The sequence below is a fragment of the Lineus longissimus genome, chromosome 2 (assembly GCF_910592395.1).
Source record: "Lineus longissimus chromosome 2, tnLinLong1.2, whole genome shotgun sequence".
Lineage (NCBI taxonomy): Eukaryota > Metazoa > Nemertea > Pilidiophora > Heteronemertea > Lineidae > Lineus > Lineus longissimus.
Window position 1 is genome coordinate 22,891,302 of NC_088309.1, and position 15,467 is coordinate 22,906,768.

The window sequence follows — 15,467 nt, forward strand, 5'->3', positions numbered from 1 at the left end:
AGTTTGATTCCGTAAGCACAGGCCCAGTTAACAGTTTCAATTGTGTCGGTATCCCAAGTGGTGGTTTAAGTAAGAGAAAGGGACTTTTCTTTTTTCAAATTCTTTATTGTATATACACTCAAAGATGACAGATGCCAACTTGGAATGTTCCGTAGGAGGAAACCCGAGTACCGGGGGGAAACCTACGCAATCGGAGGGAGTCGCAACTCCGTCTTACAGGTGACAGGCGCATTGATTGTGATGACTTCATGCATGTACATTACATTTGCCGCGCCACTCCGAAAGCCCACTGAAGAAGAACCAGGAGATAGTAGCACTATCCCTTTAGAACAGGTTCAACTCCTTTACAATGCTAAATTGAGATCATACACTAGACTCTATTGCTCCAACACAAAGGTTTAAGCCCCTGCATGCATTCACAAAGGAATGAGCAAGCACTTAACCTCAGCATGCATTCATCATGTTTATTTGCATTGAAAACATGATTAAGCTATTGTATTGAAGCCTATTGTTTGTGCCCTCAGTTTAGCCATGGGAGCTTACAATAGGTTTGGTCACTCTTGTCAAATGGTTTAAGTCCCAATTTGAATAACAAAAGACCAATATTTCTCATGGCCACTGGGCACAGAGGTTTGCATGACAAAAGGAGCAGGTCTGACATGCTATTTGCATAACAAAAGATGTGTCCTTGACATGGCGAAGACTAGAAAGTCTGTTTTGCCAGATTTTTTGGCAAGTTAGAGTCTTTGATCTCATTTAGACATTTTACAAAAATGTTTATTATACATACAACAATACATAAAAAGTCAATAAAATATTATACAGCATAACCCTTTAAAAAACATCAAAAGTTGGATGTTTTTTTAATTACATTTTTCTTGATCAATCAGTACCAAGGTCAATCTAAAACCATCTTTACGGGGTAAAAAGAAGTTTTTCGTAACTTGCAGAGCATCATAAGGCCCTTTTGTTTCTGTGACACCACTAGGGTTGGATCAGCAACCAGTCTAGTCTGCCAAAGTCAGAAAGTTTTGATATACTGGTAAGTTTCGATAAAACAGTGAGAGTTTTAATCTTACTGTTTTAGTTTAATTGTAAAGATACCATGACTATTTGGTACCCAGGTATTACGGGAAATACCATGAACATGAAGAGACTGAGCAATTGAGCCAGCCAGTGTGATAAAGGGTTCAGGGCATCGAAGCACAGTTCGAGTTCAAATTGTCAGTGGATTCTGTGGTACTGCAGAGATCAAGAAACAAAAATAACAGGCCTACGGTTCCATCAGACAGCATGTGCTGTTGTTTCCTGGGGTCTTAGAAACAACAACACATGGACCCCATGTCTCAAGTGATGGAGAAATTAAAATGCCATATCTGATGAATTAGGTGATGTTTATCAGAAATTTCAGTTTAAGTGAACAATTTCAGGCAGTAGGGTTCACATGAGCCCAATGCCATTGGCTTCCCTTGTAACCACAAACAACTCCTTCCCCTCAGTGTTCTTACTCATTAAGCAAACAAATCAACTTTGCTTGAAAGTTATTTGCTTGGGTTTTTGCAGGCTCCCCTGTTAGGAAGAAACAGCCTCCTCCACTCAATTGAAACCTAAAACACTCTCAACTCAAATTCTTGAACCATGGCAAACGTAAGAGTCATTGCCATGAAGGTAAATATTTACCTTCTCATGCACAATCAGAAAATATCAGGATTTCATCAATTCCCTTTCAATCAGAATTTCGTTAAATCCCCTTTCAATCAGAATTTCATTAAATCACCTTTCAATCAGATATGTAAGTTTACAATACAAATTATCAAAAAATAAGGCCTACGATGACAATACATAAAAACCGCCGTCATGTCACTTGACGACGGACATGACGGCACCGGGAGCACGGCTGGGATGTGCTGGATCGCCAACATCCTCCTCCCTCTTGGATGCTTCACCATGCTGAAAAGAAAGGGAATAACATGAAATTCAGGTTGTAAGTGCAGTCATGCTCCAGTTGATTAAAATGCCACATGTATGCTTGTGACAGACAGATCAACACGACCAAGTACTGTGCAAGAGTGAGATATCTGTAGGTGACAAAGCGATATCTAATTCTCTTATGACAACCATGGTCAGATTAGTGTTCCATGGTGTTTTTAAGTCGCACAAGCTCGTGAAAGATCACAAAAACCATGCCCAAAGATGACTGAAATCAACTTAGACTTGCTGCCTCTTTGCTAACAGTAATGAAACGGCCAGGGCCAACGTGCTCACCGTGTAGATATTTGATTGTTAGGAATTCATCCTGGTTAAGAAACATGCTACATGTATAGTATATAGGTCAAACCAAAGTTAGTACATGTATAACATTTGATGCATCGTCGCTTGGAGCACCTAACATCAAAATATCATCGAAAACAAGTAACTAATAAGCAACATTTAGCACTTTTCACCTTTTTTAGTTTGGGCCTTCTGGTGGCCAGGTGGAGGATATGATCGGATATCGAAATTCGGTGTCTGAGGTTACATGACATAAGCCGCGTTCACACTGGGGGTTTATACTGAATCGAAACCGGAATAAGGCGCTATTCAACTTCGGTGCGTCACACTTGATTCGGTATAAATTACCTTTATACCGCTCTAGCGAAACCAGGATTTGTATCGACATCGATGCGCTACAACCAAAGCGATACAGCTAAGCCGCAATATAATTACAGTGTGACCTCTTTATTAGTTTATTCCGCAACAAGGTGGATGACTCATCAAGCCGCGCAGGCGCAGTAGCTAATGTCACCTCTATTTCCGTTTTAGCGTATGGAGAAAACGTGTTGAAAATTTTGTCATTTCTACCACTTACTTTGAAGTATTTAGGCCCTAATTTGGTGTAATGGCGGCGAGAGGTGAAACTTGGGGTATTCCAGAGAGGCTGCTGCTCCTGCAGATCTGGCGTGATGAGGATGTTGAGGGCCAACTGACTGGTGTGCACCACAACACACCAGTTTACGATCAGGTGAATGAATGACCTTCACCCTGCAGGGCAGTTTTCTTATCTAACGTATAGGTGGCGTATGTCTATTGCGGATTGAGTGTGACGCGGTTTGTTTCGCATCGATGTCGGTTTCAAGTGCAGTGTGACCCGAACCAATACAGTGAAATTGGTTTCGGTATTTCGGAATAGGGAAGTCGGCATGAATGCGAAACAAGTGTGAACGCAGCTATAGGGAGTCATGTGTAACACATTTCAAGTTCACAGCTTTAGCATTTAAGAAACGTGCCATAGTTACACTCAAACGGCCAATTTACGCCATTTGACCTATGTCACCTTGAAAATTAGGTAAAATCAAAAACCAGCAGGAAAATATGATGTATCCTTGCAAGGAGAACCTACCATGAAATATCATTGAAACCAAGTCACTAACAAGCGCCATATTGCACTTTCTTCTTATAGTTTTGGCCCCCTGGTGGCCAAGTCGAGATTCAGATCAGACCGAAACTCGGTGTCAGTGGTTATATGGCGTAGGGAGTCATGCCCACCAAATTTCTAGTTCATTGCTTCCAATGGCTAATTTATACAATTTGACCTCTGTGACCTTGAAAATTAAGTCAAATCAAAAACCCGTATATATGTGATGTATCTCTGCTAGGAGAAGCTACCATAAAAATTTAATCAAAAACGAGTCACTCATAAGAGAGATATCACACTTCTTAGATTTTCACTTCTGGGGCTTTGGTGGTCAGAATCAGATCGGACCGAAATTTAGTCTCCGAGGTCATTTGACCTAGGGGTACATAGGTACACGATTTCAAGTCAGTAACACCAGGGGTGAGTAAAAATGCTGCTATTACCTAACGGTGACGCTGATACCGAACTTGACCTCTGTGACCTTGAAGAGTTGGTCAAATCAAAAACCTGGGTTATATTTCAAACACCCTTATAAGATGCATCTACGGTAAAATGTTCATGATTCTAGCTAGCAGCATTCATACGATATAGCCAAAAATATGTTTTCAAAGAGCGCCACCTATATGGCAGACAAGCAGTCAAATTGCGCTTATTTTCATTATGAAAAAAGGTCTTGCCTAGGGGTTGGCCGTCACAGCAAGTATGAACCTTCTAGGTCAAGTGGTTTCCACTTCTGGCCCCCTGGTGGTCAAGAATCAGATCGGACTGAAATTTAGTCTCCGAGGTCATTTGACCTAGGGGTACATAGCTGCACGATTTCAAGTCAGTAACACCAGGGGTGAAAAAACATGCTGCTAGTACCTAACCGCGATGCCGATACTTAACTTTGACCTCTGTGACCTTGAAGAGTTGGTCAAATCAAAAACCTGGGTTATATTTCAAACACCCTTATAAGATGCATCTACGGTAAAATTTTCATGATTCTAGCTAGCAGCGTTCATACGATATAGCCAAAAGTATGTTTTCAAAGAGCGCCACCTATCTGGCAGACAAGCAGTCAAATTGCACTTATTTTTTTCATTTTGAAAAAAGGTCTTGCCTAGGGGTTGGCCAACACAACAAGTATGAACCTTCTAGGTCAAGTGTTTATGAAACATGGCACTCTTTTGTCAATAGTTAACGACAAACGACGACATCGACGGATGACGACAATGGCGGACGACGACGACGACGGACGACGGACGCCACGGTATCGTAAAAGCTTCCCTGAACAGTGAGCTAAAAATGATGCAGCGAAGGTGAAGTTGTTGACCATGTTTTTAGAGATCATGAAAAGACACTGTAGAGTTTGGGCAAACTGCTCTCAGTTCGGGGACGGAGTGAGCTACCCACTTCCGATACCCAATGCCGATATTGGGCGCATGAAGATCCCGATTAAAATGCAAACCCAACTGACAATACTCTATTAAGACTAATCTTTGGTAAAGATCTTGGGTAAAGGGCTTCATTTAAACTACCAGGAAGCTGATGTCCTGAGCAACATGAGGAGTTCTTGATAGCCCATGCCTTGGTTGCCTCTGCAAATACCTCAAATATTGACAGCAGTATGATAGAACACTTTGAGAAAGACCAGGTCATGCAATTTCATTAATTTCCCTCCCAAAATCGCTCCAGAATTCCAAAACTAAAGCCCAACAAGATATACTTTATCAATTTCGACTCTCAGGAGAAGTCTTGTTATCTAACTGTAATTATATCTCAAATATAACATTGGGAAATTGTTTTATAATCGAAGAGCCCCTTGTACAGTGTTTATGTTCATGATCTCTAAATCAGGCCAATGTCTTCACCAGAGTAAGGACATTTAAAAATGAAGTGGCAAGGGGCCTTTGTGGTCACCGTATAAATATTTGGTGGATAGGAATTCATCCTGGTTAAGAAACATGCTACATGTATAGTATATAGGTCAAACCAAAGTCGGTATGACGACATGTGATGTATCCTTGATTGGAGTACCTTCCATAAAAATATCATTGAAAACAAGTCCCCAATGAGAGAGATATCGCACTTTTGTACCTCCTGGTGGGCAAGTCGTGAATCAGATTCAATGTCAGAGGTTATATGACGTAGGGAGTCATGTGTACCAAATTTAAAGTTCATAGCTTTAGCGGTAAGGAACGTGCCACAATAATTACACTCAAATGGCCACTTTACGCCATTTCACCTCCGTGACCTTGAAAACATGGTCAAATCAAAAACCTGTATGATATGTGATGTATCATTGCTAGGAGAACCTACCATAAAAATGTTATCGAAACGTGTCACTCATAAGAGAGATATCACACTTTTTAGGTTTCCACTTCTGGCCCCTGGTGGCCAACTCAAGATTCGGATCAGACCGAAATTCGGTATCAGAGGTAACATGACATATAGGGAGTCAGTCATGTGTACCAAATCTCAAGCTAATAGCTTCAGCGGTTAAGAAACGCGCCATAGTTACAATCAAACGGCCAATTTATGCCATTTGACCTCAGTGACCTTGAAAATCAGGTCAAATCAAAAACCTGTGGGATATGTGATGTATCCTTGCTAGGAGTACCTACCATAAAAATATCATCAAAATTTATTATCAGAGGTCACCTGGCCTGAGGGGTCCTGTGTACAAAGTTCACAGCTCTAGCGGTTAAGTAACGTGGCACTGTTTTTAAAACAGGATACAGACGATCACGACGATGACGGACAACGGACACAGAGGTGTTGTATAGACTCCTCTACGGTGAGCCAAAAACAAAAACTAATTCGGTTGTATTACCATGCAGTGGCATCCTTTTGCCTTGTCATAAGTGGAGCTTTCCCCGAGTCCTCAAAAGATTGTCATTAAAGTCTTTCAGAGCGACTGACGATCCTTTAGGTCATTAGAGTCTTTCAGAGTGACTGACGATCCTTTAGGTGTCCACTTCACATGTGCAGCAAACACGTTCCTTTTCTGAGAAGGTTCTGCATGCCTTAATTGGTCTGGCAAAGGCATCGTCTCTGGACATCGGGGAGTCTCTACTGCAACATAAAAATCAAATATCATTAATTTGCTGTTGCGGTGTTTATACTATTTTTAGCTCACCTCTTAGCAGAGGTGAGCTTATCCCATACCGTGGCGTCCGTCGTCCGTCGTCGTTGTCGTTGTCGTCGTCGTCCGTCGTCCGTTAGCAGGGCACGTTTCGTAACTGTTAGAGCTATTGAGTTGAAACTTGGTACACATGTACCCTTATGTAATGACACCTTGGAGACCAAGTTTCGGTCTGATTCGTTTCATGGTTTGGCCACCAGGGGGCCAAACGTTAAAAGTGAAAATATCTCCCTTAATAGTAGTCGGGAAATTTTGAAAAAAATATGGTAGGTACTTCTAGCAAAGGTGCATCATATATCCTCCGGGTTTTTGATTTGACCTCCTTTTCAAGGTCACAGAGGTCAAATGGTGTAAATTGGCCGTTAGGATGTAACGATGGCACGTTTCTAAACTCAATGACTATTGATACCAAATTTGGTACACATTTACCCCTTAGTCAGGTGATCTCAGGGACCAAAGTTTGGTCCAATATGATTCACCACTTGACCACCAGGGGGCAAAATCCAAAAACCTTAAAAATGTGGTTATTCCTTAACTTCTTGCCCGATTGCCACCAATTTGATATCATGGGTACATCTAACCACCATACAGTACATGTCACACAGGTTTTTAATTTGACCTTCTTGTCAAGGTCACAGAGGTCAAATGGCATAAATTTGCCGTCAGGCCGTAACTATGGCACGTTTCTTAACTGCAATGACTATTGATCACAAATTATGTACCCCTTGGTCAGGTGATCTCAGGTACCGAAGTTTGGTGCGATCTGATTTGCCGTTTGGCCTCCAGGGAGGGGGCCAAATCCTAAATTCTTCAAAATGCCATTATTCCTAGTAATGACTTGCCCGATTGGCACCAATTTTATATCATAGGTACATCTAATTCCAACAAACATTCAATGTGTCACCCGGGTCTTCTTTGATTTGACCTACTTTTCAAGGTCACAGAGGTTGAATGTACTGTAAATTGGCCATTTTGGGGAAATTGTAATTGCTTGGACCTACATCAAACCTAACACTACATGACACAATACCATGCTCTTTATCCATCTTTCCTCCACATGAGGTGAGCACAATGGCCCTGGCCATTTCATTTTATACCAGTCACGGAGTCGAGCACAATGTCTGCCCTCAGTCGATGTCTGTTGTCATTCGTCAATAAGCAGTTTACGAAACAGTGGCCTGTTTCTTCACCACAAAAGCTATGATCTTGAAACCTCACACATAATAAACCCTAGGTCTACTATGACAACCAATACAGGTCCAATTTGGTCCTTGAATTGACTTGCCAAGGACCAAAACTGAAAACTCAAGAAGCATGAAAGGTCCTGAACTTATGACCATATCATCTGTAAATTTTAATCACATTTGACTAGACATATGTTAGACATACTTCTCAAGGTGTAAGTCAGTTACTCAAATTGCTAAGCCATGATGATGTCTGTTGGTCTCTAATTCAGTGTGCATGTATGCTGGGGTCAGTTGATCTCTGACAATTTTTGGGGTCGAATCTGAATCACTTTATATCCAAATAACTAAGTAGAGGCAATATTCCTTGACATCTTGCTGGATAGCCTTGCACTTTTGGCTCATAGGTACTACAAGTCTTTGCAATACGACCGTTTGTGTCACCTTTCATTGTCATTGTCTGTCTTCTTCGTCTGTCTAAAATTCACGTAACTGTATGTGGCCTGTTTAAAAAAAACCCACTTGATCACATGACCACCCCCCCCCCCCAGGTCAGATCAGGGCCGGAGAAGCGAACATTAACCCCTGATTTCCTCAGGATGATGTTTAGATGGCTTTGATATGTTCTCGGGATGAAGATATAGACTGTCCTGCATCGGACTCCCCAAAGAAACAGAAAACATGGCTTCCCAATGGCCACCAAGGAGTGCAATGTCTGACGCGCTAAATGTGATGTGGCCGATGTGGGATGAGGCGCAGTTGCAGAAAGCATTTGTGGGAAGATGTTGTGGCCTTAAATCCCACTTGGGATAAGGAATCAAAATAAGTAAGTACCCCTAAGTCAGATGATGGTAGGGATCAAAAGTAGGCCAAATGTAATTTTCCCCTGGGCCACATTAAAGAAGTGTTTTATCCCTTTCTGATGGCAAGATAGGAATGATTCTTATTTTACGAGTGCACCAGGCAGCTGATTATGGAAACGTGTTAAGTGCTGTTATTCTTTATCAGCTTGCTGGATAGTCATGAAGTTGGTATCAGGGGAGGGGGAAATATCTTATAACCACATGTAACATGTCACCAAGAAAATATCTTTGACCTATTTTCCAAGTTGGTCGTTTGATGTTAACACATCTTTCAGCCCATTTTCAATCTGGTAAGCACAGTCAGCCTTGGCTATTCATTCTGCATATTTCTACATGTACCATATTATCAAAGGAGATAAAAATCTTCTTCTTAACATCAGCATCACTCAAGACATATCCAGAATTTATGCCCACCTTTTCTTGCCGTGTGTCCCTTGTATCCTGTGTCCCTTGTATCCTGTGTCCCTTGCATCCTGTGTCCCTTGCATCCTGGTCCCTTGCATCCTGTGTCCCTTGCATTCTTGCCTGAAATATAATTGAGTTGAAAAAATAACAAAATAGTTTTTTTGAGGTACTTATATAATCTAAAGAATTCAGATATGCAATATTTTTTGGTGGGGTCAACTTTTGGTGACCTTTGACCTTTGACCTGTCACCTGGACATCAATATCAGATTCCCTATCATCTAGAGATCCTAAATCATCGTCAAAGTCATCGAATTTGTGAATAATTTGATCCAATTGTTGTGAATTCCTCGCCATCGCAGAGCCGAACACACTTGATCGCTATAGAAAGATGCAAGTGGCGATCTTGCTGCACAAAAATGTGAGACTCGCAATCCAGGGATTCCCCATTGTGATTTACCTGACACCAGGAAAAGAAACCCTCATATTTTATTCCATATTTGGATGACTTAGTGCATTTACTCAACAACACATATGATGATGTAGCCGGGGATGACCAAGTAGGATATTCCAGCTGTTTTAAAAGAACATCATCGATATGGCAGTTCAGGGTGGTCGTGGTGGCTCGTAGGCAGTTTATGGCAACAATGGCTCTTTTGGGTTCAAAGCCAATTTAGAAGTCAAATTCAAAATTTTTTAACTGAAGATTCCATCAAAGCACAGGTAGGACTATTGCAATACTAACCTCATTTTGCTCAATCATTGGCTGCAACTCTTTGTTCTTGGGGTCCACTGTGTGCTCTTCTCGGCTGACAAGCTGAGGCCGGCTCTCTTTCTTCTTCTCCGTCGTGTCAATTTTCAGCGGGTGTATTTATGAGTTTTGTGGTGCACAAGGAGGTAAAGCACACTGTTGTTATCCAAAGAACCCAATGTCTTCGTCATAAGCACTAAACAGGTTTAGCACTAATCCCACACGGACACGCCTGACATTTCGTCCGACGAAATTCCGCAGGTTAACAACAGGACTTTAACCCAGTCATTCCATCCCCCTCGAGATCAGGTAGGGGATCGCTGGCCAGCTATTGCTTACTATTGTTAACAGTCGTAAGACTTATCCCGCCAACACTCTAAAACAAGGGGACCAATTGAATGTCTAGCAACACGCAACTCTAATTACCCACATCAATCAACCACGATGACTCAAGGGGAACACGTACTCTGAACCTAAGTCCATGTCATCACCGTCGAAACTTAGATGAGGACCGCAGAACAAAGTGGCAAGCATGCCTGGGACCCAGCCACCGCGCTATTGACGTGAGTTAGACTCAGTCGTAAGTCACGATAACCAAATACACCAAGCGTATAGCTTGAATCGAACCCGATCTATCATTGTCATCGGTCTCCTGGCCTGGCCTGGACAACTGAAAGCTGAATAGGTAAAACAAGATGATAAGCAGGAAACACGAAAACAACTATACTAGCTAGATAACTAAGATAACTACGATAACTACTCTTAACAACTATACTAGCTAGATAACTACGATAACTATACTCTAACAACTAGAATAACAACAATGGCTACAAAGTAGCACAACATTGATCAATCACACTTCCAGCACTCACTACAGCCACCAGAGTCCCCCCCCACACCCTTTTCCCATCACACCTTCCACTTGCACACAAACACACACACATTCACACAATATCATACTATGATAACGACTTTTAAACATCTATTTACCAAATTAGCGGCTAAAGGCATCACTGTCAATCTTATCTTATTTTGAAAAATATAACTTTTCCGAAAACATGATATAGAAATGACTATGTAACAACATGTTTTGAGAATGCAAAATATGGATAATTAGTCTCTCCAAAAGCCTTGATCTCTTTGAAGAGTGCACATAATCAAGTCCTTTTCAATATATTTTTTATCTAAGGCACAGATAAGTTGACAAATGTCGACTTTTTATCAGTTTGTCAGTTATTTTTCACTTGCCTTTTGGCCCTGCTGGAGTCATTTTACAAGTTTCTCTGAACAACATCGATTTGACAGTGGCACCTCTATCGACAAATCGAGCAAGTCATAACCTGATACTATACATACCCTTCATCTTGGAAATCATCGCAGAATCCTCGGTTGCCATCACAGACTGTTCAAGTCATGGTCTGTTGCATCTGTAATGATAAATTGGCACGAATGCAAAATTACAGCATTCCTGCTGGTGAGCAAATAAGGAAAAATAATTGTTAAAATATATTTTTCATTTTTAGTCATATTAATGTTGCCCTTGGCATAGGCGGGTCATTTCTTTGTATTTGTTGTAGTTGTGAGCCGGGTCAGGATTCATTACCATGCCAACATGATGATAGCATCACAGCTTCCAACATGGCCTCCTGGAGAATCCGGTCTGGTCAATGGCCGCCGCGTTAGAAAGACCTGTGGTGGCCATTTTGCAAAGGTTGTAATTATCAAGTGAATCCTCTCAGAACCAGCGGAAGCCAGATAAAAGAAAGTTCTGAGAGTCTCTTTTGCCATGTGAACAGCTACTATTGGAAGTTTGCAAAACACAATTCAGTGGTGATGAATGTGAATGACTCTGCTTTCCTGGGGGGGGGGGGCCTTTAGACTTGTTGAACCTTGTGAAATATTTTCTGACCAAAGGCTTGGGAGCCACAGCTGAGAACAGGAGGCTGACATATACTTTCGCAATTTCGACATAGCTAGGCATTTGACAGTGGCACCTTTATTGATGAATTGGGCGAGTTGAATACCTGATACGTACCAACCGTCTTGAAAATCATACGAGAATCTTCGGTTGCAATTGCGGACAAGGTTTGTGGCACCTGTAATGATAAATTATGGCACAAAGGCATAAATACAACAATTCTACTATTATGAAATTATTCCCTAAAAATGATGGTTGAACTATATTTTTCATTTGTAGTCATGGCTTTTGATTCCTTTTGCAAAGGTCAACTTCATTCCTTTGTAATTCTGTAAATAGATGAGACCTAGCTATAGGTCATGACTCATGAAGAGCCAAACAGATGGAAAATTCACAGCTTCCAAAATGGTCTCCCAACTAGAAACTAGAAACAGATAAGTCTGGAATAAGAACTCCAGTGGCCATATTGCATGGACATTTTTAGCAAGCTGTTCTCCCTCTCAGAAACAGCAAAAAAGTCAAATCATCAAAAAGGGTTCTAAGAGGGAAGTTTTCTCTCTATCCTGCTGTGTACTGTTCATGGTACTTGTTTCCGGAGTATATTTCTATCACAATTGATGTTGATGACCTATAGTTTCCAAGGTCAAAAAGGTCAAACTCTAAAATTTCACTGAGGTTGGTTCATTTCACTACTATTTGTCACAGATTTAAATTTTATGTGCAGACATATAAGTTGACCTGATTCAGCAAGATTTTCATTTGCCTCAGATTCTTGGCATCTTTAAGTTCTAACTTTACATCTGTTATTAAGATTTCCTAATGGATATGAGACTCATATCAATGTGATGCAGTGAGCTCTTGGGATGGATATCATGATATAAACGTTGCCTGGCAGATCTGGGGTGAGCGCTCAATCAGCGTTCCTTTATTAGAACAATCAAAGCTTGTCGGAAACGCTTAGTGCTAAGCATACTCCAGGGGATCGTCAAATGTCAAAATGGACAATATAGATGATGAAAGGATTGTAGCATGAATGGGAAGGTTTCTTAACTCTTTCAGAAAGGTGCCCAACATCTGATAACAGCTTACTACTGTTGCTGGACAGAAGACACTCTGTCAGTAATAGTTCTATATAGGCCTATATGAAGAAAACACTCCTTTCCTAAAATGCCCTGGAGTGTCGCGAAAGCACCAGATTGGTGAGGTTTGTTTATTGTTATCTCAAAGCCATTCTACATACATACTCAAAAAAAGGAGTGAATAGAATAATGCTTATTATTTTGGACTTATCCTGTCTTTGGGTAAACTTTATCAAGGGTACAAGGGTGCAAGAAGGTCTTTCATTTCAGTCCTAAGCAGGTAAAATTAGGAAGCCAATTCTTGATAAATATTTAAACCACCATCATTATGTAGAGTATTGCTTTCTCTCTTTTCAGAGTGGTGGCAACAGTCTAACTTTCGGCCCAGGTATCAACCATGCCAGCATCAACATCACCATTTTTGATGACCCAACAGCTGAAGATGACAAATATTTTGAGGTCAAACTTCTAAATCCGTCAGGTGGCGCTAGCCTGGGTTTGGGATCAGTTGTGCGGGTGATCATCTCGCACTCCGACGATGCGTATGGCGTATTCAGATTTGCTAACGAGTCTTTCATCAAGCTGACGACAGAACCTGAGGGCACTGCCCCAACTAAGGTCACACTTATGGTAAGTCTGAATTTAATTGTATCAGTGTGTCACTTCTGCATCCTCACTTAAGCCGTGGAGTCATTGCTACATGTAACACTGGGCGATATGAATAAAGACAAGTAAATGCTTTTACTACAATTTTGTACAGAAAGGCCTAGTGTAAATGTACATGGAGTTTTAGATAAAAGCATTTGCTGGTCTTTATTGGTTATCACCCACTGTTCAGAAAGTGACGTTCTTTACTTCATGACATCTAAAGCAGTTCTGAAGTCACGTTACTAATTGGAACTTCATTCTAACTTGTAATGATAATAATGATAATAAAATGATTTATATAGCGCCGCTTTAAATTAAATTGTCAGCGGTGCTTTACATACATATAAAACCAATTTACCTACATTGTAATACAACATTGACAATCTCAAAATATTAGTAGTTAAAAGGTGGTAGAAAATTCTATTGAAAATATTGCTTAAAAATATAAGTTTTAATACATTTTTTAAAAGCTGTCATAGTTTGCACGATCTTATATCTGCTGGCAGATTGTTCCCAGAGCTGTGGGGCGCAGACACTATAAGCCCTATCTCCTGCAGTTTTCTTCTTGGTCTTGCACCTGCCCTGGTTATTTATGGGTCGAAAGAAGCGGCTGCCGAAGATGGGCACTCTGGGCCACCACCGTTCACAGCCCTGAAAGCACAAGTTAAAAGGTTGAACTCTATTCTGGCACGGACTGGAAGCCAGTGAAGTTGAGTTAATTTGAAAAAGTTGATGCTTTGTCAAGATGCTGTCAAATTCAATTGAAATTTGTGTGAATTTTGCCACCAATGACAAATGAGAGACTCATCTCCAAATGAATTTGAATGATGAGCCTTTTCCTGATTTTTTGATGTGAATGTCAGTTTAATAAGCACGTTGCTTGAATAAGAATGTTATTATTTTATAGTGATAAAAAATGTATTTTAAAGGTCTTGAGGGAAGGAGGGAAGATCGGCCCATCAGATGTCACTTGGGAGGTGACCAATGATGATGACAATGACCTTGTCAATCAAACAGGGGTCATAACCTTCTCAGACGGACAACCCTCCGCTGTCATCTCCATCCATGTGACTGAGGATACAGTTCCTGAACTACTCGAGAGGTTTATCATCAGGTTGACGAATGTAACCAAGGTAATTAAACTGTTTTTTAAGCATCCCGACCTTACATTACTTAAATGACATAAAGAATTACCGCATGAACTAGGATGCCGCATCTGCGATGCAATAATCCTAACCGGATTGCACGGAGTACAATCCGGGGAAAGCTCCTTCACAACTTCAAGTCATATTCATTGCTGTCTTTTGTAACGTCATTACGTTGGCTTAAATTCTCCCAATGTTGGCTTTCGACATTGGTGTGAAGTCATGACATGATACATCAAAACATACATCATGACACATTCAAGTTTGATTAGAGATTTTGGCAGTCTGGAGCTTCTGAGGCTGGAGAAAATCAACTCGTGCGATCTGGCAAGGCGAAAGTCACACAGAAGATGAGCCCAGGTGACACCAGGAGATCATGGATGAAATTAAGGGTTGACCATAGGCATTGCCATCTTGGCTCAAACTTGAAATCGTAAAGCAATTATAACTCTGTCAAAACGAAGTGAATGCCAATTTCAAGGGCAGGAGTCAGTTCTTTGTTTTCCAGAGAACAACCTGATAACCTGTCATGAATGTGCACACTCAGAACATCTAAGAAGGCTCAAGGCAAGATGAACTTTACTTCTGACAAGCCCAAGGGAAAAAGGGTCTCAAAGTACAAAATTGGTTAACTTACAAGTTAAATGTGTCCCTGTAAGGAATCTTTGGCTAACCTTGCTTGAGGTATCCAAAACTAGAAGCAATTTTAGTTGAGGATGACGAAGATATTATAAGGATTATGAAACCGAATGGACAGACACATTTTCCCTCCATCGGCCACCATTGATCTTGAGACCCTTGCAATACAAAAGGGAAACCCCAAACCCCAAGGTCACTGGAAAGTATGCAAACTTTTTTGGAGGGAAAATTTGAATCTTGAGACCAATGAAAATAGCCTTCACACTTGGTATTTGTAATTTTTGTATATCTGTTCACAAAATGGCAATGTAATTTTTT

The 15,467-nt window shown here is 40.9% G+C and overlaps 1 long non-coding RNA gene across 1 annotated transcript; it reads right to left on the reverse strand.

Annotated features, from left to right (window-relative positions):
- Positions 1-1,756: 1,756 nt before the first annotated feature.
- LOC135483109 (uncharacterized) lies at positions 1,757-15,250 on the reverse strand. Its single transcript, XR_010446295.1, has 7 exons — positions 15,148-15,250; positions 11,756-11,816; positions 11,077-11,147; positions 9,715-10,397; positions 8,980-9,090; positions 6,207-6,448; positions 1,757-1,950 (listed from the first exon to the last, which is right to left on the reverse strand). It is a non-coding gene; the product is annotated as an uncharacterized LOC135483109 (long non-coding RNA).
- Positions 15,251-15,467: the final 217 nt, after the last annotated feature.